This window comes from Bubalus kerabau, chromosome 8, assembly GCF_029407905.1.
Source record: "Bubalus kerabau isolate K-KA32 ecotype Philippines breed swamp buffalo chromosome 8, PCC_UOA_SB_1v2, whole genome shotgun sequence".
Classification (NCBI taxonomy): domain Eukaryota; kingdom Metazoa; phylum Chordata; class Mammalia; order Artiodactyla; family Bovidae; genus Bubalus; species Bubalus kerabau.
Genome location: NC_073631.1, coordinates 92,807,675 through 92,831,036, shown reverse-complemented (window position 1 = coordinate 92,831,036; position 23,362 = coordinate 92,807,675). Strand labels below are relative to the sequence as shown.

Sequence of the window (23,362 nt, the reverse complement as noted above, 5' to 3'; positions counted from 1 at the left end):
ACTATGTGTCAAAGATTCATGATCCTGCACAGGTTCAACTAGCCTCTTTCTTCTGTCTGCACTCAAGTGATCTGCCCATTCAAGGTTTTTTTCCCCAACATTTACAGCCTGAAACACTGCCTGAAGCTGTGTTGCATGCCTTTAGAGAGTTTTTTCTTGATGTCCTGGTGGTAGTCCTCTCGGATGGCATAACTGATTCAATGGACATGACTTTGAGCAAATTCTGGGAGATAGTGAAGGACGGGGAAGCCTGGTGTGCTGCAGTCCTGGGGTCATGAAGAGTTGGACATGACTTAGGAACTGAACAACAACAGCTCTGCACACTACTTTAAAAATGAGTTAATATAGTTTGAAGTGAAATGTGGCTTGGTAATTGAGTGAAAGGATTTTGTGGTCACATTGTAAAGGACTTATATATCATCCTTTCCTTTCCAAGATTTGAAACAAATGTTCAAGAAGGGACTGCCATACCAAAGACTGCAAAAAGGATGAGACAGAGAATAAGAGATATCCAAGAAGGTTTAGTTCAGTGACTTGAAGTAACTGAGAGAAATGAAAAAGGAAATATGAACTGATAGACTTATGGAGGAGAAGAGAGGAATTTAACAAGGTTAACCTGGGAAGATTCAGTGAGTGACCTGATAGCTAAAGATATGGACTGAAGGAAGGTGTATCAAAAATATTTGAGTTTTCAAGTATGGCTAATTCCATTATTAATAACTTCATTGGTTCCATTTAAGGAAATAATAAGCACAGAAGTCTTTAGAGATTAATTTAATTGGCCTTTTAAATTGGTGCTAATAAAATCTATAGTAATAGGTAATATCACACACAAAATCATATCTAATGGGGTACAGGTCAAAGATGGAATCATGGAACTTACCAGCAGTTAGGGACAGAACTTGAGGAAATCCAGAAAGACAATAATCAGTGAGCTGAAGACAGGAAAGAGAAATAAACAAACTATTAATGTCATAGTGAATAAGACTATAGTGGAAAAATGTATGGTCAATATTATGCTATAGAGCAGCCAAATTAAGTAGAAGGCAGTCACTGGATCTGATAATTACAAGTGTATTTTCTATGTAATTAAAATAAAAAATCAGATCAAAGTGAGTTTAGTAGCATTGGACATGAAGGAACTAGCAATTTTTGTAAACTCTTTAATGAAGTTTGTTTGTAGAAGGAGGAAAATGAGAGCACTTACAATGCAGCAAAGAAACAGTATATGTGATGGTGTGTTTTCAGGATATGTTTTTAAAGTGTACCTAGTAGTAAAGTTGCAGGATATAAAATCAACACACAGAAATCCCTTGCATTCCTATACACTAATAATGAGAAAACAGAAAGAGAAATTAAGGAAACAATTCCATTCACCATTGCAATGAAAAGAATAAAATACTTAGGATATATATCTACCTAAAGAAACTAAAGACCTATATATAGAAAACTATAAAACACTGGTGAAAGAAATCAAAGAAGACACTAATAGATGGAGAAATATACCATGTTCGTGGATTGGAAGAATCAATATAGTGAAAATGAGTATACTACCCAAAGTAATTTATAGATTCAATGCAATCCCTATCAAGCTACAAATGCTATTCTTCACAGAGCTAGAACAAATAATTTCACAATTTGTATGGAAATACAAAAAACGTTGAATAGCCAAAGCAATCTTGAGAAAGAAGACTGGAACTGGAGGAATCAACCTGCCTGACTTCAGGCTCTACTACAAAGCCACAGTCATCAAGACAGTATGGTACTGGCACAAAGACAGAAATATAGATCAATGGAACAAAATAGAAAGCCCAGAGACAAATCCATGCACATATGGTCACCTTATCTTTGACAAAGGAGGCAAGAATATAAAATGGATTAAAGACAATCTCTTTAACAAGTGGTGCTGGGAACTCTGGTCAACCTCTTGTAAAAGAATGAAACTAGAACATTTTCTAACACCATACACAAAAATAAACTCAAAATGGATTAAAGATCTAAACGTAAGGCCAAAAACTATAAAACTCCTAGAGGAGAACATAGGCAAAACACTCTCTGACATACATCACAGCAGGATCCTCTATGACCCACCTCCCAGAATATTGGAAATAAGAGCAAAATTAAACAAATGGGACCTAATTAAACTTAAAAGCTTCTGCACAACAAAGGAAACTATAAGCAAGGTGAAAAGACAGCCTTCAGAATGGGAGAAGATAATAGCAAATGAAGCAACTGACAACTAATCTCAAAAATATACAAGCAACTCCTACAGCTCAACTCCAGAAAAATAAATGACCCAATCAAAAAATGGGCCAAAGAACTAAATAGACATTTTGCCAAAGAAGACATACAGATGACTAACAAACACATGAAAAGATGCTCAACGTCACTCATTATCAGAGAAATGCAAATCAAAACCACTATGAGGTACCATTTCACACCAGTCAGAATGGCTGAGATCCAAAAGTCTACAAGTAAATGCTGGAGAGGGTGTGGAGAAAAGGGAACCCTCTTACACTGTTGGTGGCAATGCAAACTAGTACAGCCACTATGGAGAACAGTGTGGAGATTCCTTAAAAAACTAGAAATAGACCTGCCTTATGATCCAGCAATCCCACTGCTGGGCATACACACTGAGGAAACCAGAATTGAAAGAGACACATGTACCCCAATGTTCATTGCAGCACTGTTTATAATAGCCAGGACATGGAAGCAACCTAGATGTCCATCAGCAGATGAATGGATAAGAAAGCTATGGCACATATACACAATGGAGTATTACTCAGCCATTAAAAAGAATACATTTGAATCAGTTCTAATGAGGTGGATGAAACTGGAGCCTATTATACAGAGTGAAGTAAGCCAGAAAGAAAAACACCATTACAGTATACTAATGCATATATATGGAATTTAGAAAGATGGTAACAATAACCCTGTATACGAGACAGCAAAAGAGACACTGATGTATAGAACAGTCTTTTGGACTCTGTGGGAGAGGGAGAGGGTGGGAAGATTTGGGAGAATGGCATTGAAACAAGTAAAATATCATGTATGAAACGAGTTGCCAGTCCAGGTTTGATGCACGATACTGGATCCTTGGGGCTGGTGCACTGGGACTACCCAGAGGGATGGTAAGGGGAGGGAGGAGGGAGGCGGGTTCAGGATGGGGAACACAAGTATACCTGTGGTGGATTCATGTTGATATATGGAAAAACCAATACACTATTGTAAAATTAAAATATTAAATAAATTAAATAAAAAAAATAAAGTGTACCTAAGAATGGTATTCTTCAAAGAGTTTTAAAAAAAGTGAACTTGAACTAAAGAAAGGTCAATTCTGCCTTGAGAAGAAAGAGATAGGGAGTGACAAAGATTGCTGGAGGAGATGACGGATGAAAGTGGTTTGATGAGTTTGTTTGACATGCAGGGTTTAAGAAATTTGAAGCAAATATAACATATCCAGTCGATAAGGTACAGTTTAAACAAAAACTAAGCCCAACATGACCAGTCAAGCCATGAAGCTGGTTTTGAAAAAATATAAACAACTGAAAATAATGAAAATAAACCACTATTTACTGGAATCTCTCAAATAATATTAAAGTGTAAGAAACATTTTTCATTGCACTGAAAATCTTTAAAACATTTTCATTTTTGTCATCACCAGTACCCTACACTTGAATTAGAACTGATTTCCTCAAAAGCTCACTCCACTGTAACTCTGAACCCCTACTTCTTTTCCTATAAGCCACCATTCTCTCTTAAAGAGACAAAGGCCTTCCCAGCAAGACTCAGTTTATGTATCTTTCTCTCTACTTGTCATAAATTTATGATGCTCTATTTGTTATCTTAAAACTATATTACAGATATCTAAAGAAGGAGCTGACACAACAGGGATACTCACTAGATGTGGCAGGGGTGCAAAATCTCAACAGAAATAATCATAATTTTCCTCAACATACGAGGGAGAAAGAAAATGGAAAATGCAGATGTTTTATCTGTCACAGATGAGAAAGAAAACAGAAGTTGCAAAATCATTTTCTGCTAGAGTTGCTAAAATATGAATGATTTTTCAAGGGTAATTCAAAGATTAAACTGTTCAAAATGTGAGCATATATGCTCCTAGAATCAATTACTGAAGTATTATATCATATTAAATTCCCATATATCGCCTCATAAGTCCTACTATTTACCATCAGTATGGGTGGATGATGGAAATTTTAACCTCATGAAGGTGGTTGTAAAATTATATCATCCCCCAAATACTAATACCATCTTAAGTGTATGATGTGTGCCAGACTCATCTGCGCACACTCCTTCCGAAAATTCTAGGTTATATGTACGTCTTTTATTACTATTTCAGATGAGAAAAATAAAAGCATAAAGGTAAATTAGAAGAAATAAAGAACAAGTAACAGTGATATAAACTGATGATGCAGGACTGTAGTAAGCAGAATAATGCCCCCTTCCCAAAGACATTCCTGTCTTAATCACCAGAACCTGTGAATATGTCATGTACAGTTACAAGGGACTTCGCATATATGATTAAGATGAAGGGTTTTGAGATAGGGAGCCTGTCCTGGATTTTCCAGGTGAGCTTAGTTTAACCACAAGAGTCCTTAGAAGAGGGAGTCAGGAGAGTCAGAGTCACAGAAGGGGATGTTATTATTGAGGAAGAGGCAAGAGCATTGCTACAATAGCCAAGAAATGTGTGCAGCCCCTAGGAGCTGGAAAGAGCAAGGGATGGATTCTCTGCTAGAGTCTCAGGAAAGGGTGCAGCTTCGCTGATGACACTGATTCTAGCCCATAAGACCCAGTTCACATATCTGACCTCCAGGAAGATAATAACTTGGTGATGTTTTAAACCATTAAGTCCTTAATAATTTGTTGTAGCAGCAACAGAAAACTAATACAAGAAAAGACAGGAATAGTGAAAAGAGTGAAGTTTTTGAGTAGCTGTGAGAGAAGCAGCTCCAGACTAAGGGGATTAGATATTTATTTGTCTTGGAGAAAGATTTTTTTTTTTTTTATCTTGGATCACCAAATGGAGCTCAATAAATATTAGTGAATTACAAAAGGCTATAAATAGCTCTCAAATAATAGACCATCCCTCTTTATGCTGTTAAAATTATTATATTTCTAAGATATGATGCTGAGTGGTCTACTCACAGTAATTTGCCTACCCTACCTCTCTTTAAAGGGGCTCCCAAGGCGGATCAGTGGTAAAGAATCAGTCTACTAATGCAGAAGATGTAGGTTTAATCCCTGGGTTGTTAAGAGCCCCTGGAAATGGCAACTCACTCCAATATTCTTGGCTGGGAAAATCCCATGGACAGAGGAGCCTGATGGGGTCTCAAAGAGTCAGACACGACTGAGTGACAAAATAACAACAACAATCCCTCTTTAAAACCTGGTTTCTACCCATATCTTTGAAAAATTAAAATATTTGTGAGAATAGGGTGGAGGGAGATATAAATAAGTCACTGAAAGGAGAGAGGGGCACCATCCATGTACCCGAGATATTAAGTAAATTCTGAAAGTTACAGGACTGAGAAAAGCAGATGGAGGGGGAGGCCAGACAATCTGGAATTAGTGTTAAGAACAAGACTATCTCTGGCCAACATGTGGAACAGTCACCAGGAGGAAGCATTACTATCTTACATCTGTGGAGAAAAGGGTGAGGCTGCATTCAGAGATCCTGCTGGAGCTTCCTGTCTAGGTAAAGACCATCCAGAGAAGGAACCTACTCTCCATGAGGAAAGACAGTATTTTATGATCCTTTTATGGCAGCTGTCTTGCCAGCTAAATCATAGTGGCCCTTCGCATCTGACTTGGCATAACAGTGAGTAAAGGCAACTCTGACACAGATCATAAGAGTCTCACTATTAGCAGCCACCAATGACACCATCATTTTCTTTTCTCTTGCTTGATGTCTGGGCAGTTGAAGCAAGTCTATAACACATGTTGCATAAGCTTTCTTGTCTTCTTCCTCTAGGTATGAAAAAGCATTCATTGCATATTTGTATAGGCACAAAAGTTGCAAAATGTTTTCTCTTTCCATATTTCATCGTAAGCAGTTTGGATAATCTGTGTAAAAGGTCATCATAGTTCTGTGCTGAAAACACTTAAAAAGACATTTTGCTCTTTGTGAAACACTGCCTAACATGAGACCCTTCTTACCTGGCTTCTGCCTTCTTGCCCAGAATCAAAAGTCCCTGACACAGTACACATTAATAGTAAAATGGGATAACCTTTATTTTTCCTAAAGTTCAATGTTCTGTGATCTCAGACCTTTACATATATCTTGGTTCTCTCCGTTTGGACTCTGTCTCTCCCACCTTTCAGATCTTCAACATGATAAACTTAGTGTGGCTGATTTGGAAACATTTCAGGTCTCAGCTGAGCAGTCAGCTCCCCCTTGGAGATGTTCTCTGATCCTCCACAAAGGACTATCCCATCACCATGCCCTGCTCTGTGTTTCAGAAGAGCAGAACAGCAAGAGAACCAGAATACCTGTTTGGGAGAGCACTATTTTTGCACAAATAAATATTTATATGTTGATAAAATTCAAGGGAGTGTTTTATAAGAAATTAAAATTATCACTAAACTATTATACAAGAGTTTATGAGAGTTTATTTTCTGTTTCCGAGAAGAAGGGAGAGAAAAGAAGCAAGAAAAAGAGGAGAACTAAACGGGGAGTGCAGTTAGATGACCACAACTGTCATACATTCACTTGTCTCTGCCTTAACACATATCAGCATGTCTACAATAATTATCTCTGATCAGATGAGATCAGATCAGTCGCTCAGTCATGTCCGACTCTTTGTGACCCCATGAATCGCAGCACGCCAGGCCTCCCTGTCCATGAAGTCATTATCAGTAATTTATATTCTAATTTTATCCTTTATATTTTTTGAAGATTTCTAAAATAGTCACTTTGTTTTTAAAATTAAAAAAGAGTACTGGTTTGTTTATTCACTCAGCATGTGTGCTGGAATTTACTAAGTGCCAAGTATTTTTCAAAGCACTGAAATAAAACACTGAACAAGAAATAAATAAAATGTTGCTGATTGTAAGGAGTTTGCATTCTAGAGGGAAGTGTAGAAATTTAAAAATAAATAAAGCAATATCAGATAGTAAGAAGTAATACATAAAATATTAAAGTGATATACTAGAAAGTAAGGGGTCAGAGAAGACCCTTTTCAGTGACAAGAAGGTGTTGTTTGCGTGAAGATACAAGGAAGGGCCTTCCAGGAAGTGAGAAGAGATAATGCAAAGTCCTAACAGTGGAAAAGTGTTGCCCTGTTAGCAAAATAGAAGAAAAACCAGTGTGGATGAAGTGTGAAAACTGAGGGAGATAGGTGTTTGAGATGTAAAGTATAGTTTAAGGTGTAAAGCATAGTTGTGCAGGAGCCCATAACTATGCAGAACCTTAGCATCCAAGATGATGAATCTAGATTTTATTCTGCATGTAGTACTGATAGTAAATTTATTATACGCATTTTCCAATTTTACTAAGTATTCTTCTAAAATACCATTTTAATGGGTTCACATTATTCTGTCATATGGATGTGCTAAGATTCAATTAATCATTCCCTTATTATCGGACATTTAGGTTATAAGCCTTGGCCAAAACCCAACTTGAATCAATTAATGAAACAGAATGAATCCACCTCTTTACTGCTTCAATCAAATGCCAGTTAGTAGTAATCAGTATTTGCTGAACATGATATATGACACTGGAAATTATAATCAGGTAAGAAATGTGCATTATTCCCCATGATATAACTTATTTTGACATGTTTGGAATAAAGTGTAGATGCTTAAGTTAATATCACAGCATGTTTTCAACTATCCCTGGAGAGCTCTTACAAATCTAATGAGTGGCTATGCTAGCATAAATGATGAACATTTTAAAAGCATTTTATTTGAAATAAACATTTCACAAGAGATATTCAAAAGGTAGCCAAGAAAATATGTATATAGAGTTTTTGAAAAAAAATGATAGAGAAGACTTTTATAATTATAGTGGGACCAACCATCATTTTAAAGGAAGAATTATGTTACTACGAGGTGTCCATCATTGTCAGGAAGCCTATCCTAACTACCTCTCTAGATCTCTGAGGTTTGAATTATATGTGCAATATCTGCCAACTCCTCCTCCTGCCTTCAACACAATCCCCTAGAGCAGGAGCCTAAGTCATAATATCTTGATAGTTGGATAAACCTTATGTATGGAGCCTTCTCAGAATATTGATTTTAGCTGAATTAAATTAAATACATAGGATTGTAAAGAAAATCAATTCTACTGAATTGTAGTTCTATCCATCATTTTTGAACTCAGTTGAAGGCCTAGATTATCAGTTCTCCAGGGATGATTTCATAGTTGTAGTACAAGACCTCTCTTACCCTTAGCTCAGGAAAATATTAATATGTGTGTCTTGGATTCCCTGATAAAGAATCTCCCTGCAATGCAGGAGACCCAGGTTCAATCCCTGGGTTGGGAAGATCCCCTGGAGAAGGGAATGACTACCAACCCAGTATTCTTGCCTGAAGAATCATGGACAGAGGAGTCTGGCGGGCTATAGTCAATAGGGTCACAAAGAGTCAGACACGACTGAGCAACTAACACCCTTTCACTTTTTTTTTTTTTTTCAATGTAGAGCATGTTTATGATAATAGTAGGTGCATGGGTATATGTGTATATAAAATTGTCCCCTCAGGCTACAATAGCCAGATGTATAGTCAGTGTTTGAGCAAATTATAAAACTTATTTTTATGTGGTCCTCAGGAACATTAATCCTACACAGTGATTTCTTTCCTTTGACTCCGTGTCTGATGGTGGAGGACATAGAGAGCACCTACATTTTCTTAAATGCTCATCCTCTGGATCCCTATGGACTGAGAAGAGGCACTCAATGGGCTGTCATGTTAGCCATCTAAAGATGCTCCTGTTTATGGAGAGAACTAATCTTAGTCTTGGTCACCACACGGCTGAAGTTCTACAGCAGTACTTTCTTCATTGTCCATGAAGCTGGCTGACCCTGAGACTTGCTGGGATGGAGCTGCTAGAACAGTACACACACCACTCCTTAAAATGTGAGGTTCTGCACCCTTCCTCACATTTCCCTTCTCCTCAAAGAAAGTATATTACTTAGACATAGTCTTCAAATCAGGCCACACAGTTGAGCCTTTCCTGCTGTTGTTTGCTTGCTTTTGCTTTCCGGGATTTTGTTGTTGTTTTTAATTCCTGGTGCATTCTTAGACCAGGAAGCAATGTCTGTTCCTCTCCCAAACTGTCCACAGAATGCCCCAGAAACCAGTTTTTATTCCTACTTCTTTCAGTGCCTGGTCAGCTACTTCTCTCAAAACTCAAGCAACAAACTAGGTCAAAATTAATTTTCTCCATGCAATCTTAACAGCCAAGTTTGTGCTGTACAATTTTCTTTGAATTTTTAGTAGACATGATGTGACCAACTTTTGCTTCATATGCCAGTCCTACTCACATCCTGATTCCTAATATGCATGTATGTATAAGTATGTTAGTAAATAGAGGAATGCCTATTTGTATCTCTATGTGAGCATTTGTTGTTGGAGTTTAACCATTGGAAGAAATATGTGTTTGTAAAGAGAATATTTTTCTTTCGTAGCTACATGGAGGATTATGAGAAGGGAGAGATGCACAACTTTTTTCTGGATAATTATATTTCTCCAAGAGTTCCTCTGGGCATGCCATGGGAACCATGTGTAAATGTCATTTAAAAGTGTTTTGACTCAGAAGTGAAGAGAGAAGACTGAAGGAGGAACAAAGATTCTGATACAGAATAATACAAAAAAAAAGCAGAAAGGCCACTGGAGTCAGGTGGTCCTGAGGTCTCCTTTTATCTGCTACCTGCTGTGTAACCTCAGTAAGTCACTCAGAGCTTCGATTTTTCTCACCTTTAAACAAAGGAAAACATATGATTATTTGAGGATTAAATGCCTGGCACAGTGTAGGAGATCAATATACGTGATCAATAAATGGAAGATTCCAACCTCTACCTCAGTCAGCAAATGTTGCTTCTAAGACTTTTCATGCTGAGTGATCAAATTTGCATAGGTCCATAAGAACAGTAACTTTTATTAAGTATTTAATATACAGGAGATGCTCTTCTTGAAGTTCTAAATCTTTTGTATCATTTAAATCTATGAGAAAGGTATTTCTGTTATACACACTTTACACGGGAGTAATTTAAGGCACAGAGAGGTTAACAGGCTGGCAGTCATAGAACTCACAAGCAAAGGAACTAGGATTTGAGTCCCAGCAGCATGGCCTCCAAGCTCATGCACTTACCCAATGTGCCCAAAATACCTCTTATTAACTAGGTAGAACTGAGGTGGTTGGGCATGATGCAGAAATGAGAGATTTTCCTGTGGATCCAGTCTTTGGGAATGAGGAAGGCATACAATGTTTTTTCTCAAAGAAGAATAGATAGTGAGTTACACAAGAATCAGTGCTGTGTGTAAAAGATCCAGGGTGTTCCATGCTTGGACCACAAACTGGCTGTGTTTCAAGGCACTCTCTTTCTGTTCCACCTAGAAGAGGAACCACACTCAGCTTTCCAAAGGATGAGCAGTTCCCTCTACCTGCTACATATCAGCCACTGTCTTTGTTTCCCAGCTGTCCCCAGTCACAAATTCAAGGAACCCGGCTTTCCCAGCTACTTCTCCAAAGAAGTGGTACCCTCACATAGAGACTACTGTGCCAACTGACTGCTTATTTTCCCCTGAGCAGAGCCCTTCTTCAAACTCACCCTCTGTGAGGAGAGTCACAGGTGGAAGTGTATTTTCTCTAGCAATGGAATGGACCCTACACTCCATAGGATGACTGGAAACTAATGGCTGTCCCAATTCTCTGCCTGGTTAAATCTAACCACACAAGTTATCCCTCTCACCACACCGTGTCACAGTGTGGAATTTGTCCCAGCTGTATGCATTGACAGATGACAGCTCTGAAGGCATCCACCAGATATGCGAGTTGGAGAGTAATATAAGGTAACAGGAGACTATTCTTTTCAGCCACTGAGCAGCTTATTGTCAGCATCAAGATGATATGATGATGTGATGATGATGATGATAAGACCTCACATTTGTATATAAATTTACAGCTTCAGAAGTACTTTTTATCTATTACCATGTTTTCTTTTGGGGCTTCCCTGGTGGCTCAGATGGTAAAGAATCTGCCTGCAGTGAGGGAGACATGGGTTGGATCCCTGGGTTGGGAAGATCCCTTGGAGAAGGAAATGATGACCCACTCCAGTATTCTTGCCTGGAGAATCCCACAGACAGAGGAGTCTGGTGGACTACAGTCAATGGGGTCACAAAGAGTCAGACACGACTGAGTGACTAAGCATACATGTTTTATTTTTAGGAAAGAGAATATACATCATCCACATATGACACCCGAGGAAACAGATTAAGAAGTAGAGACTTTTCCAAGTCTGACTGCTAATAAATCCAAAAACCAGTACTACAGCTCAAGTCTTCTGATGGTTTTACACATGGTGCTTGAGAAATATCAGGTAATTAATTAAATACTATTACCTCTAAATAGCAATTTAGAGATACTCTGACAAGTGGTAATCTTGTGTGCAGTGAATTATATTAGCTAAATATAACCAAGTTACATATAAACTGTAACTAGTCTGGGCACCTTGACAGTTCACACTCTTTGCTTCCTCTGTGGAGGTAGTAAGTATACAGGGTCAGCCCAGCTGAGAAACCTTTCCACTTAGAATGTAACCGGATACTGGCTAGCATAATTCTTCCATCAACATGCTTCTTCTTTCCTGGCAGATTGACCATACGATTCTTCATCTGCAAGGAACTGAGAGTCAGTCAATTAAGTGAAATGAACAAGGACAGTCCTATTTTCTCCCCAAAAGCCAATGTTCTTTTATTGCTCATTGTTTTCTTTTTTGAAGTCATTGTAAAATGGTGTCTCTACGTGGCACATACCTTCTCAGCCAAGTTCGCCATCTCAGCACAAAAAGATTTTGTGTACACAAACTGAATGTGAGCCTGATGTCCATGGTGTGGACAAGTCTTAAAAGAAATTAAGTAGTTGACAGGGCCCTTGTTCTTTGGGTCATTTCCTTTTTTATGCATAGCCTTTTTTGTCAGTACTGAAATCACTGCCAAAAAATTCTAAAACTTAGGTCTGAACACTATTGATCCTTTCTGGACACTAACTTTTTTTAATGAGATCAGTTTGAACAAACTTCTCCAAGCCAGGCTTCAGCAATATGTGAACCATGAACTTCCTGATGTTCAAGCTGGTTTTAGAAAAGGCAGAGGAACCAGAGATCAAATTGCCAACATCCGCTGGATCATGGCAAAAGCAAGAGAGCTCCAGAAAACCATCTATTTCTGCTTTATTGACTATGCCAAAGCCTTTGACTGTGTGGATCACAATAAACTGTGGAAAATTCTGAAAGAGATGGGAATACCAGACCACCTGATCTGCCTCTTGAGAAATTTGTATGCAGGTCAGGAAGCAACAGCTAGAACTGGACATGGAACAACAGACTGGTTCCAAATAGGAAAAGAAGTACGTCAAGGCTGTATATTGTCACCCTGTTTATTTAACTTATATGCAGAGTACATCATGAGAAACGCTGGACTGGAAGAAACACAAACTGGAATCAAGATTGCCGGGAGAAATATCAATAACCTCAGATATGCAGATGACACCACTCTTATGGCAGAAGTGAAGAGGAACTCAAAAGCCTCTTGATGAAAGTGAAAGTGGAGAGTGAAAAGGTTGGCTTAAAGCTCAACATTCAGAAAACGAAGATCATGGCATCCGGTCCCATCACTTCATGGGAAATAAATGGAGAAACAGTGGAAACAGTGGCTGACTTTATTTTTCTGGGCTCCAAAAATCACTACAGATGGTGACTGCAGCCATGAAATTAAAAGACGCTTACTCCTTGGAAGGAAAGTTATGTCCAACCTAGATAGCATATTCAAAAGCAGAGACATTATTTTTCCAACAAAGGTTCGTCTAGTCAAGGCTATGGTTTTTCCTGTGGTCATCTATGGATGTGAGAGTTGGACTGTGAAGAAGGCTGAGCGCCAAAGAATTGATGCTTTTGAAGTGTGGTGTTGGAGAAGACTCTTGAGAGTCCCTTGGACTGCAAGGAGATGCAACCAGTCCATTCTGAAGGAGCTCAGCCCTGGGATTTCTTTGGAAGGAAAGATGCTAAAGCTGAAACTCCAGTACTTTGGCCACCTCATGCGAAGAGTTAACTCATTGGAAAAGACTCTGATGCTGGGAGGGATTGGGGGCAGGAGGAGAAGGGGACGACAGAGGATGAGATGGCTGGATGGCATCACTGACTCGATGGACGTGAGTCTGAGTGAACTCCGGGAGTTGGTGATGGACAGGGAGGCCTGGCGTGCTGCGATTCATGGGGTCGCAAAGAGTCGGACACGACTGAGTGACTGATCTGATCTGATCTGAGGAGATGGTGAAGAACAGGAAAGCGTGGCATGCTACATTCTATAGGCTCGTAAAGAGTCGGACACAACTTGGTGACTGAACAAGTGAAGACCATTGTCTTTTTTAATATCTGTCACAAAAAATTCAGGATGACATTTCACTTTTATGCTTTCACAACATACATATAATAATTTTTCATATATGCACTTCTCTATTAAATTTGAAGACATCTATACTTTTCATAGGAAGAACTAGTCAAGAAGAGAATAAATGATGCATATCTAATATTGATTAGTTTTTCCTTACAATTCTACAATAGTATATTCTCTGCCATCAGCAAAATATTATACAATTATATATACTGAGACAGAAAAGGCAAAAATATTTTACTCAGTACTCTTTTAATGGTAAACTCCTTGGTTTACCATTTCTTACATAACCATATGTATTTTGCTATTTGCATGCTACTTATATTATTTTATATGGTATAAGTATATTCTACTTTTGTTGAAGAGGTTTGCAGTCTGGACCATGAATAATAAGATGTTGTCTAAATACTGTATATCTAGGTCATTTTATTCTACTCCAGATTCAATCACATATATTTTGAAAGACATTGTATGAATCCAAATTAATTAATCATTTTTAAAGGAAATAAGAGTGAAATATTAGAACTTTACATTTTCAATTAAATTTTTATTTTTCTCTACAGTTTCTACCCTGGTAAATTATTTTTTTATCTTGGTGACATCTATCCCAAGTGTGTTATAAATTCTCATGTTCTCTTATTTTGAAATGCATGTGTGGATAAATTGTGACTTCCTCAATTGGCTGCCGTCTATGGGGTTGCACGAGTCGGACACAACTGAAGCAACTTAGCAGCAGCAGCAACAATTGTTTGGTAAACATAATATAAAGGATTGATTTCTAGCATTGAATTTTTCATCTTACCTTCCAATATTCAGAAGCTTCAAATTGATATATTCAATTTTTTAAAGACTATAAAATAATTGCTTGATATTATTGAGCTCTTCTTGGGTAAAGGGGATATATAGTTGAATTTTACTGAAGTAGTAAATTATTAGTTGAACTCTACTTTGTATCTGATCTTTGTAAATGTACTCTATCTAATGTACAGCCAGTTCCCTGTTTTCCTGAATCCAGAACAGACTAATCATTTTGTTGTTTAGTCACCAAGTCATGTCTGGCTTTTTCACAACCCCGTGGATTGTAGCCCTCCAGGCTTCTCTGTCCATGGGATTTCCCCGACAAGAATACTGGAGTGGGTTGCCATTTACTTCTCTAGGGGATATTCCCAACCCAGGGACCAAACCTGCATCTCCTGCTTGGAAGGCAGATTCTTTACCATTAGCACCACTTGGGAACTCCCAGTGATCTTGGACCTCATGCAAATGCTGACCTAGATACTGTTATTGAATGACGGTAACTCAAGACTTCTTATAGATAAATAAAAATAGCCTATAGCCATGCACTCCATTTAATTTGCATATATCAGTTTTGGTCTTTGCTTTTTTTTTTAAGGAAAAGACAAAACTGAGGTGGGTGGCCCTGTTTACTAGCCATTTTGAATTGGCTTAGTCAAAATAGAAGAATTTCTTGAAAAGCATGAGTCTAAGAGCATCATTCTCTTTCCCTCTTTTTGGCACTACTTTTTTCCCAAAGAGCTCTTCTCCAACCAATTTTAAAGTGCTAAAATTCTACTATTACTAGTGCTTGATTCCTTTAACCTCTGTTAAATGCAAATTACCTTTGGCAGAATAATAATTAAGGTGATTCGTGTCATAATGTCCTCAGAGTATTTCTCCAGTAAAAGTTTCCATAAGAGAAAGAAAGAAAATATAACTCAAGGAATAGAAATAGAATGAAGACAGACTTCAGTCACTTAACTTTCTTCCTAGAGTCAGCTCTAGAAATGAAAAACAGCTATATTAACACACAGTAGTATAAGAGCAGAGCTTATTACTACTGAAATGTGAGCTAAAGGATGATTCTTTGTCATACAGTATAATCATGCAGTGGATTTTCTAACCTACTGGACTGTAAAGCATCTGTATATAATACAGAAGAGTATAGTAACCTGAAAGAGCACATACTTTCAGAACCTCAGAAAATGCCACTTTCAGAACTATAAAATTTTGTAAAATGAAGGAAAATTTGTTGACATTAACCTAATTTTGATACCACACACATGCACACAGATACACACACACACAACACACATACATCAATGAACATAATTCTAAAATATTGCTAACATAAACTATAAGAAGATGTTTCAGTTGGATAAATCTGGCATGATTTTTTTTTTCTAAAGATGACTTTGATAGTCAAAATGTAATATTGAAAAATGAGAGAATGAGACCCTGGGAAATTAATATACATTAATCTAGCACTGTCTAAGGATACAAAATAATTCTCCAGAGTAGTTCAAGGTTTATCACTTAGACTGTATTAGAATCTGGTGACATACATTGGAACAGATACATTTCATTGACTAAATACTAATCACTATTCACTTGTTCCTCACCAATAGAAATCTTGCTTCCCAGATGGCATAGTGGTAAAGAACCCATCGGTCAATGGAGGAGACACAAGAGATGTGGGTTTCCAAACAGTGGTACTGGAAAACTATATATCAATTTGGGTGAAAAAAATAAACATTCACCTTATACTACAAAATGCAAGAAATAATAATAGCATATGGAGAAGGAAATGGCAACCCAATCCAGTATTCTTGCCTGGAGAATTCCATGGAGAGAGGAGCCTGGTGGACTATAGTCCATGGGGTCACAAAGAGTCAGACACGACTGAGTGACTGAGCACAATAATAGCATAAATTAAAGCACAGCCATAAATGAACAACCATGAAACTTCTAGAATAAAATACATCCGAAAAAATTTTTAAAATGTGGGAGGAATGCCAAAAAAATAAACCTATAAAAATTAGAAATTGGGCTGTATCAAATTTAAAAAAACATTTTTTTCTGTTGAAAGAATACCATTACAAAAATGAAATTGCAAGTCATAGAATGGAGGAAAATATATGCAATACTTCTATATGACAAAATAGACAACAAAAAAGCAAACCACTCAACTTAAAAATTGGCAAATATTTGAACAGATCCTACCAGAAAAAATAAAATTGAATCTGTAGATCATCTTTGTGGTTCACATTGTATTTCTATTGTAATTTACGGTTCTACAGCACTTGAAAGCACAGGATTCAAAAAGAATAAAGATGAAACAAAGTAATTGGTTCCTTCAGTTCAGAGTCTTTTCCAATGAGTCAACTCTTCGCATGAGGTGGCCAAAGTACTGGAGTTTCAGCTTTAGCATCATTCCTTCCAAAGAAATCCCAGGGCTGATCTCCTTTAGAAAGAACTGGTTGGATCTCCTTGCAGTCCAAAGGACTCTCAAGAATCGGTTCCTTAAGCAGCATTAAATTGAGTTTCCTCAACTAACAATAAGATAAACTGAATCTGGATCCTCTTTTGCCCAGGATCTGAAAAAAACATATTCTAAACACATACAATATAAGAAATTTACATTGTCAGTTAGATATGTAATACATAATCATTCTGCAGACTTATGATCCTCCTCTAAATGATTCAGGGAGAATTTTAACCATGATTAAGCAAGTTAACAAAATATTCCAAGGCCATAAATCAGTACTCTCTCCTAATAATCCTCATGTTCAGGCTCAAATATATTCTTGATTTTAAACTATACATATTCTTTTGCTCTTTAGATTTTATCTCATGTTTCTATTTTTACTATCTTTTTTTGGAAAAGTAGGTGGGAGATAAATTCGAAATCTAGTCCATATCCATGGCCTTGCCTTCCTTTAAATTTCGATTCATTTATTTTCTCTATGGCTTTACTATTTACAGTCCCAACCTCACTCAGCCCTTAATTTGGGCCTTGGCAATTTTCAGATTTTTCATCCTATGCATGTAGCTAAAGTAACTGAAGTGGTGAAAGAATGAAATACAATGCATTATAAACCACTAATTACAATTAACATTTGAAACAAGGGAAGAGTTTAGGGAAATATTAAAAGCATATCAAGTTCTATAAATATTTCAATAGAAAGAAAGATATAGATATCACATGAGTATTACAAAGTACTTTAGAGAGAGATTCATTTATAATAAATGCATGAATGGGGTTGTGGCTGTTCTAACAAAATATCAGCCCTATTAAATTCAATTTAACATGAGAAATTAGGGCTGCTATTTATTCCTACTTCTTTTATCCCTGAAATTCTATATTGTGCATAACAAGAAAGTTTCACAGTTCTAAACACTGTATTTGTACAAAGATAAAGAGTGTCTAAATGCCAGAAGAAATGTGCACTATGTTGGTGAAAATATTATTATATAGATTTTAATCCTCAAAATTTTAAGCACATAGGAGCATTCACTGTGGAAAGCAGAATAATTTTAGAAATAGACCAGATTAAGATAATAAAGAAAAATCTTTTTCTAGGTCTGACTTGTATTTATAGCTAGAAAAATAAAGGATTTGTAGTGTAATATCCTACATACAAGTGGCACTGCATTTGAATATACATTAGTTTGAGGAAATTCTCAAGAAAAAGATTTCAAAGTTAGAAAATAAGGTATTCTATTCATAAAAGCAATATGAAATTTCACAAATTAAGCAACAGTTGAAGGAAAGTACTCATAATAAAACTTACTATTTCTTAGGTGGGTAGAATTTAGAGTCACAGACAATATTTTAAATGAGATTAAGAAAATGTAACTCACTAATGCTGAAACTAATTGGCTTTTGAGACATATACAAAGAGCAATGTCCAGACACAATGAAATATTCATTGATAACAACTGATATAGAGCATAAAGAAAAAGTTCTTAGAAACTCTTTATCATGGTAATAACCCTTGATTATATGATTTCTCTGGTATAGAGAGCAGGTAATAGAAATTGAATACCCATTTTCTTTGCATAAAAATTGTGATTTATTCTAACAGGGAAGCATAAAATGAAATTAGAAGTATATAGGTGAAATTTTAAGTTGGTGAAATGGCCAAAGTTTGATGGTAAAGTCCTAAAAGAGATTTATAGAATCAATCTCCTTTATTCCTTAAATACTAGAGTATTTTCCATGAACAAGGCACTTTGCAAGGTGGATTATACCAAGTCTATAATTATAGCTTCTGCTTTAAAATGCAATTGTGTAGACTGTAAAGAAATAAAAGTCCTTTGAATTACACTGACAGACAGAGCCAGGAAAGGCTGACATTGGCAATGATGAAAGATAAGGTGGAGCAGAACCTGGACCTGTTTGCCACCAGATCTTCCTCTTCTCCTTTAGGCTCTGTAAAATTGGTAATCTGATTCCATAGACCATGTTTTCAAGATCTTTTATCAGTTGGCTTTCTATTGGGATTCATAAAATGGAGGATAGAAGAGAGGAAACAACTTGTTGTCTATCTCAGCCTTAGGCATCACCTCATCCTCATCATCAGACCGTATCAGTGTCTCTTTCAAGGAACCAGCTTCCAATCGCTTGACTCTGGCCCCTGAGTTCAGCTTACCACACTGTGCCCAGTTTCTAGTGATGGAAGCAACACCCTCCAGTAGCTATTGCTCATCCTGTTACTGCTTGTTCTTGGATTATTTCACCAGTCTTCTATTAATTTTCTCTGCTTTTCCATCACCAGAATAACAACTTATGTAAACTAAATTCTATTTTAACTATTTGGAGTGTTTTTTGTTTTTGCTGGATAGACACTGAGGATAAAAAAACACCATCAGGGGCTCACTGAGTACCAGGCGTCATAAAAATGCTTTTCATATGATATTGCATATATTCCATATAATAACCACAAGAAACAGATAATATGAGTAGTATCATTTGTCAGAGAAGGAAACAAAGTGGCTTAAATATTTTCACAAGGTCACACAACTGTAAGTAGAAGCACTAGACTTTAAGATCAGGCAATCTGAGTCTAAAATTAATGCTCTAAACACTGAAATACTAGGTTAAATCAACTCATTATCTTTCACACGGGAACCATGCAATAGGGGTGAGTCTAAGCTGTCCAAATCACCAAAAGATGAATCTGTTTCAGTCAAATATTAATATCCAAGGGCTTAGGGTAATACATGATAGCTGCAATTCATTAATCTACTGTACCAAGAGATTAATGTTCTTGGTGCTGGGAAACAGCAGATAAACAACAACCAAATAGATAAAAATCCTGACCTCAAGGAGCTTACAAACTATTAGAGGGTAAAAAGATAATAGATAAGTGAATGGTAGTTGGTAGCAATGAATCCTATGATAAGAAAATAAAGAAAGGAAGAGGTATGAGAAATCTCGGGACAAGTTTTGAATTTTAAATAGGAAAGTTCTATATATTTCCTTAGATGTTATCACTTTCCTCTTTTTTGGTCCACACTTTACCTTTCAGCATTACTTCTCCTCTTTATTTTATTTATTTAGTTTTTTTTAGAATATAACAGGTTTTTTTTTCTTAAATAAACCACATATGCTTCTCCTCTTTAAACATGAATGAAATACTATGCCACAGAGGATGGAACATGGCTTAATTAATGGCCATCAAGGTGCTGGCCACTGTGACATGGAAGTTCAAGAAATCTCCAAGAAGTTTCCCCATCATGTTTTCCTCATCTCATAGGAAGTAGGATGCCCTTTATTATCCCTCTAGTAAATTACTTTGATGTATAGTTCCTACTTTCACTGTTTCAAAAACACTTTATGTGCCTATTATTTCTCTTTGTGTCTTTTGATAAAAATGCTGTTGCAGTTTAGTTGCTAAGTCGTGTCCAATTTTGTAACTCCATGAACTGCAACCCGGCAGGCTGTCTCCAGGTTAGTGTGTCCGTGCTAAGTCACTTCAATTGTGTCCAATTCTTTATGACCCTATGAACTGTAGCCCACTAGGCTCTTCTGTCCATTGGATTGTCCAAGCAAGAATACTGGAGTGGGTTGCCATTTCCTTCTCCAGGGGATCTTCCAGACCCAGGGATTGAACCTGAGTCTCTTGAGAGTCTCCTGTATTGGCAGGCAGATTCTTTACCACTAGCATTATGTGGGAAATAATTCATAGCATTACCTTGCTCAGCATCTTTCTTGCTTCATTTCCATATTTCTCTCATCTTCACCCTTGTCCTGTTCCCCTCAAGTAAAGTCGTTGTTCAGTTGCTAAATCATGTCCGATTCTTTACAACCCCATAAACTGCAGCACACCAGGCTTCCCTGTCCTTTACAGTCTTCCAGAGTTTGCCCAAACTCATGCCCATTGAGTCATTGATGCCATCCAACCATCTCATCCTTTGCCACCCCCTTATCCTCCTGCCCTCAATCTTTCCCAGCATCAGGGTCTTTTCCAATGAAGAGCCTCAAGTAAACTATCAACAACTAGATTCTTTCCATAGATTCTGTTTAAAGAAACTGAAATTATTTTATTTATAGTTAGAAATGTGGAGTGAGGCAGCTAATAAGCAACAAATTTGTGCCTTAGGTATAGCACAGATCACATCACTGATTCCATCTCAGGCTTTTGCTTGATCCAAACAAAGGCTGCTGAAGCTCCAAACATGGCATTTCAATTTGAGGCAGTAAGGAAGGAGGAAAAAGGAGAAACACTAGCTGAGTTTCCCTTTATATCATAAAAGATTTTTTCCCTGAAATGCCAATAACACAATTCCATTTAGTATATTGTTGGGTGAAACTGCCACTTGGCATGCCCTAATTTCAAGAGAGACTTTGAAAGTTAGTATTTAGTGGCTCTAGTATTTTTAGTGAATGTATAAAGAGGAAGGAATCTAGGAACGCTGTGCACTGGCCAGGCAGTAAGACTCATCACATGCATTAAGAAGAGTTGCAACAAGAGAGAACAAAGAGAATGCCACTGAGGCAGTATTTGAAAAACATGATGCCTGACATCATCCAGAATTTAATAAAGACATGAATTAAAACTCGTGACTGAAATTGCCCACTTATTTCCAAGCAAACTGAACAAGAAATTCACATCTTGTTAAAAGTTAAATTGTTCCTCCTAAAATACAAAAAAAAAGTGTTGAAAGCAATCATAAACAAAAGATGAGTTACATAAGAAGGGAAAAACAATTAGACTGACAGTTTACAATAGCAAAAACAGGCTCAAAGACAAAGAAATCTTCAAAGTCTTCAGTTCAGTCACTCAGTCATGTCCCACTCATTGCAACCCCATGAACCACAGCATGTCAGGCCTCCCTGTCCATCAGCAACTCTCAGAGTCAACCCAAACCCATGTCCATCGAGTTGATGATGCCATCCAAACATCTCATCCTCTGTCATCCACTTCTCCTCCTGTCCGCAATCTTTCCCAGCATCAGGGTCTTTTCCAATGAGTCAACTCTTCGCATGAGGTGGCCAAAGTATTGGAGTTTCAACTTCAACATCAGTCCTTCCAATGAACACCCAGGATTGATCTCCATTAGAATGGACTGGTTGGATCTCCTTGCAGTCCAAGGGACTCTCAAGAGTCTTCTCTAACACCACAGTTCAAAAGCATCAACCCTTCGGTGCTCAGCTTTCTTTATAGTCCAACTCTCACATCCATACATGACCACTGGAAAAACCATATCCTTGACTAGATGGACCTTGTTGGCAAAGTAATGTCTCTGCCTTTTAATATGCTGTCTAGGTTGGTCATAACTTTCCTTCCAAGGAGTAGCGTCTTTTAATTTCATGGCTGCAATCACCATCTACAGTGATTTTGGAACCCAAAAAATAAAGTCAGCCACTGTTTCCACTGTTTCCCCATCTATCTGCCATGAAGTGATGGGACCGGATACCATGATCTTAGTTTTCTGAATGTTGAGCTTCAAAGTGTTAAGAGAAAATAAATGTCACCTGTCTTGTAACTTGTTCAATTATCATTCAAGAATATGTACTATATAAAGGCATTTTCTTTCAAATAGTGGAAAATTTAATCACTCATACATATTTGGTTAAAGAATTAGAGAGACTTTACCTCACTAAAAAGGAAATTGATATCAGTAAGAAGGAATAGAATGTGAAGAGCAGTGTTATGGTCTGAAACCAAATGATCAAAACTTGACTGAGAATAATTGCAAAGAATTGCATGAATATACAACCTAGCATGATTATATAATTTGTTGTTCCAAACTGGGAGATTTTTGACAGTAAAAGGGATTACTAAAAATAATTTTTAAATATGAATTTTATAAAATATTTTTATTGAGTATCTTGGTTTTATTAAACTGATAGGTCTTTATTATAAGAGTTACGCTTTTTAAATGTTTTTTGAAAGTGTGTTTTAGTTGCTAAGTTGTGTCTGACTCTGCAACCCCAAGGACTGTAGCTTAAATTAATATTATTTTTACAAAATTAAGAAAATATATATATTAAAGCAAAATTTTCAGTCTCATTATTAATTTTTGAACCATTAAAATCAGTTTTTTAATTGCATCTGTTTCTAAAACTATGCCAACATACTTTCTGTAAAATGTGCTTTTTTTAAACGGTCTTATTGCTCTTCATTTTTTATAAAGTTAAATAAAATTTTTCTCAAAATTCCTTTTCATGGTCAATAAATTTGAATTATCAATACATTCTCCATTATATTTTGTTGCTATGAAAATATTCACTCTAGATGAAGTCCCTTGCAAAATCAAACTCTACTAAATACGGGATATTTTCAATTATATTACTGTCTTTTTGCCTTGAATCAGAGTATTTTTACTTAATAAATATCCTCAAAAGAAAAAACTCATAACATCAGTTGTTCTCATCTAAACTTATTTTGAATATTTCAATAAATTTTCATTTAAAAATATCATTAAAGATAGACATTAAAGATAT

The 23,362-nt window shown here is 36.8% G+C and overlaps 1 long non-coding RNA gene across 4 annotated transcripts in view; it reads right to left on the bottom strand.

Moving 5' to 3' along the window:
• Positions 1 to 11,375: 11,375 nt before the first annotated feature.
• Positions 11,376 to 23,362, bottom strand: part of LOC129658624 (uncharacterized) — a 90,117-nt gene continuing 78,130 nt past the window's right edge. For 2 of the 4 annotated variants that reach the window (XR_008717455.1, XR_008717453.1), the window contains one exon: positions 11,376 to 11,863. This is a non-coding gene — a long non-coding RNA (uncharacterized LOC129658624). The remainder of the gene's footprint in view (positions 11,864 to 23,362) is intronic. The other 2 variants (XR_008717454.1, XR_008717456.1) reach the window with 1 other exon arrangement.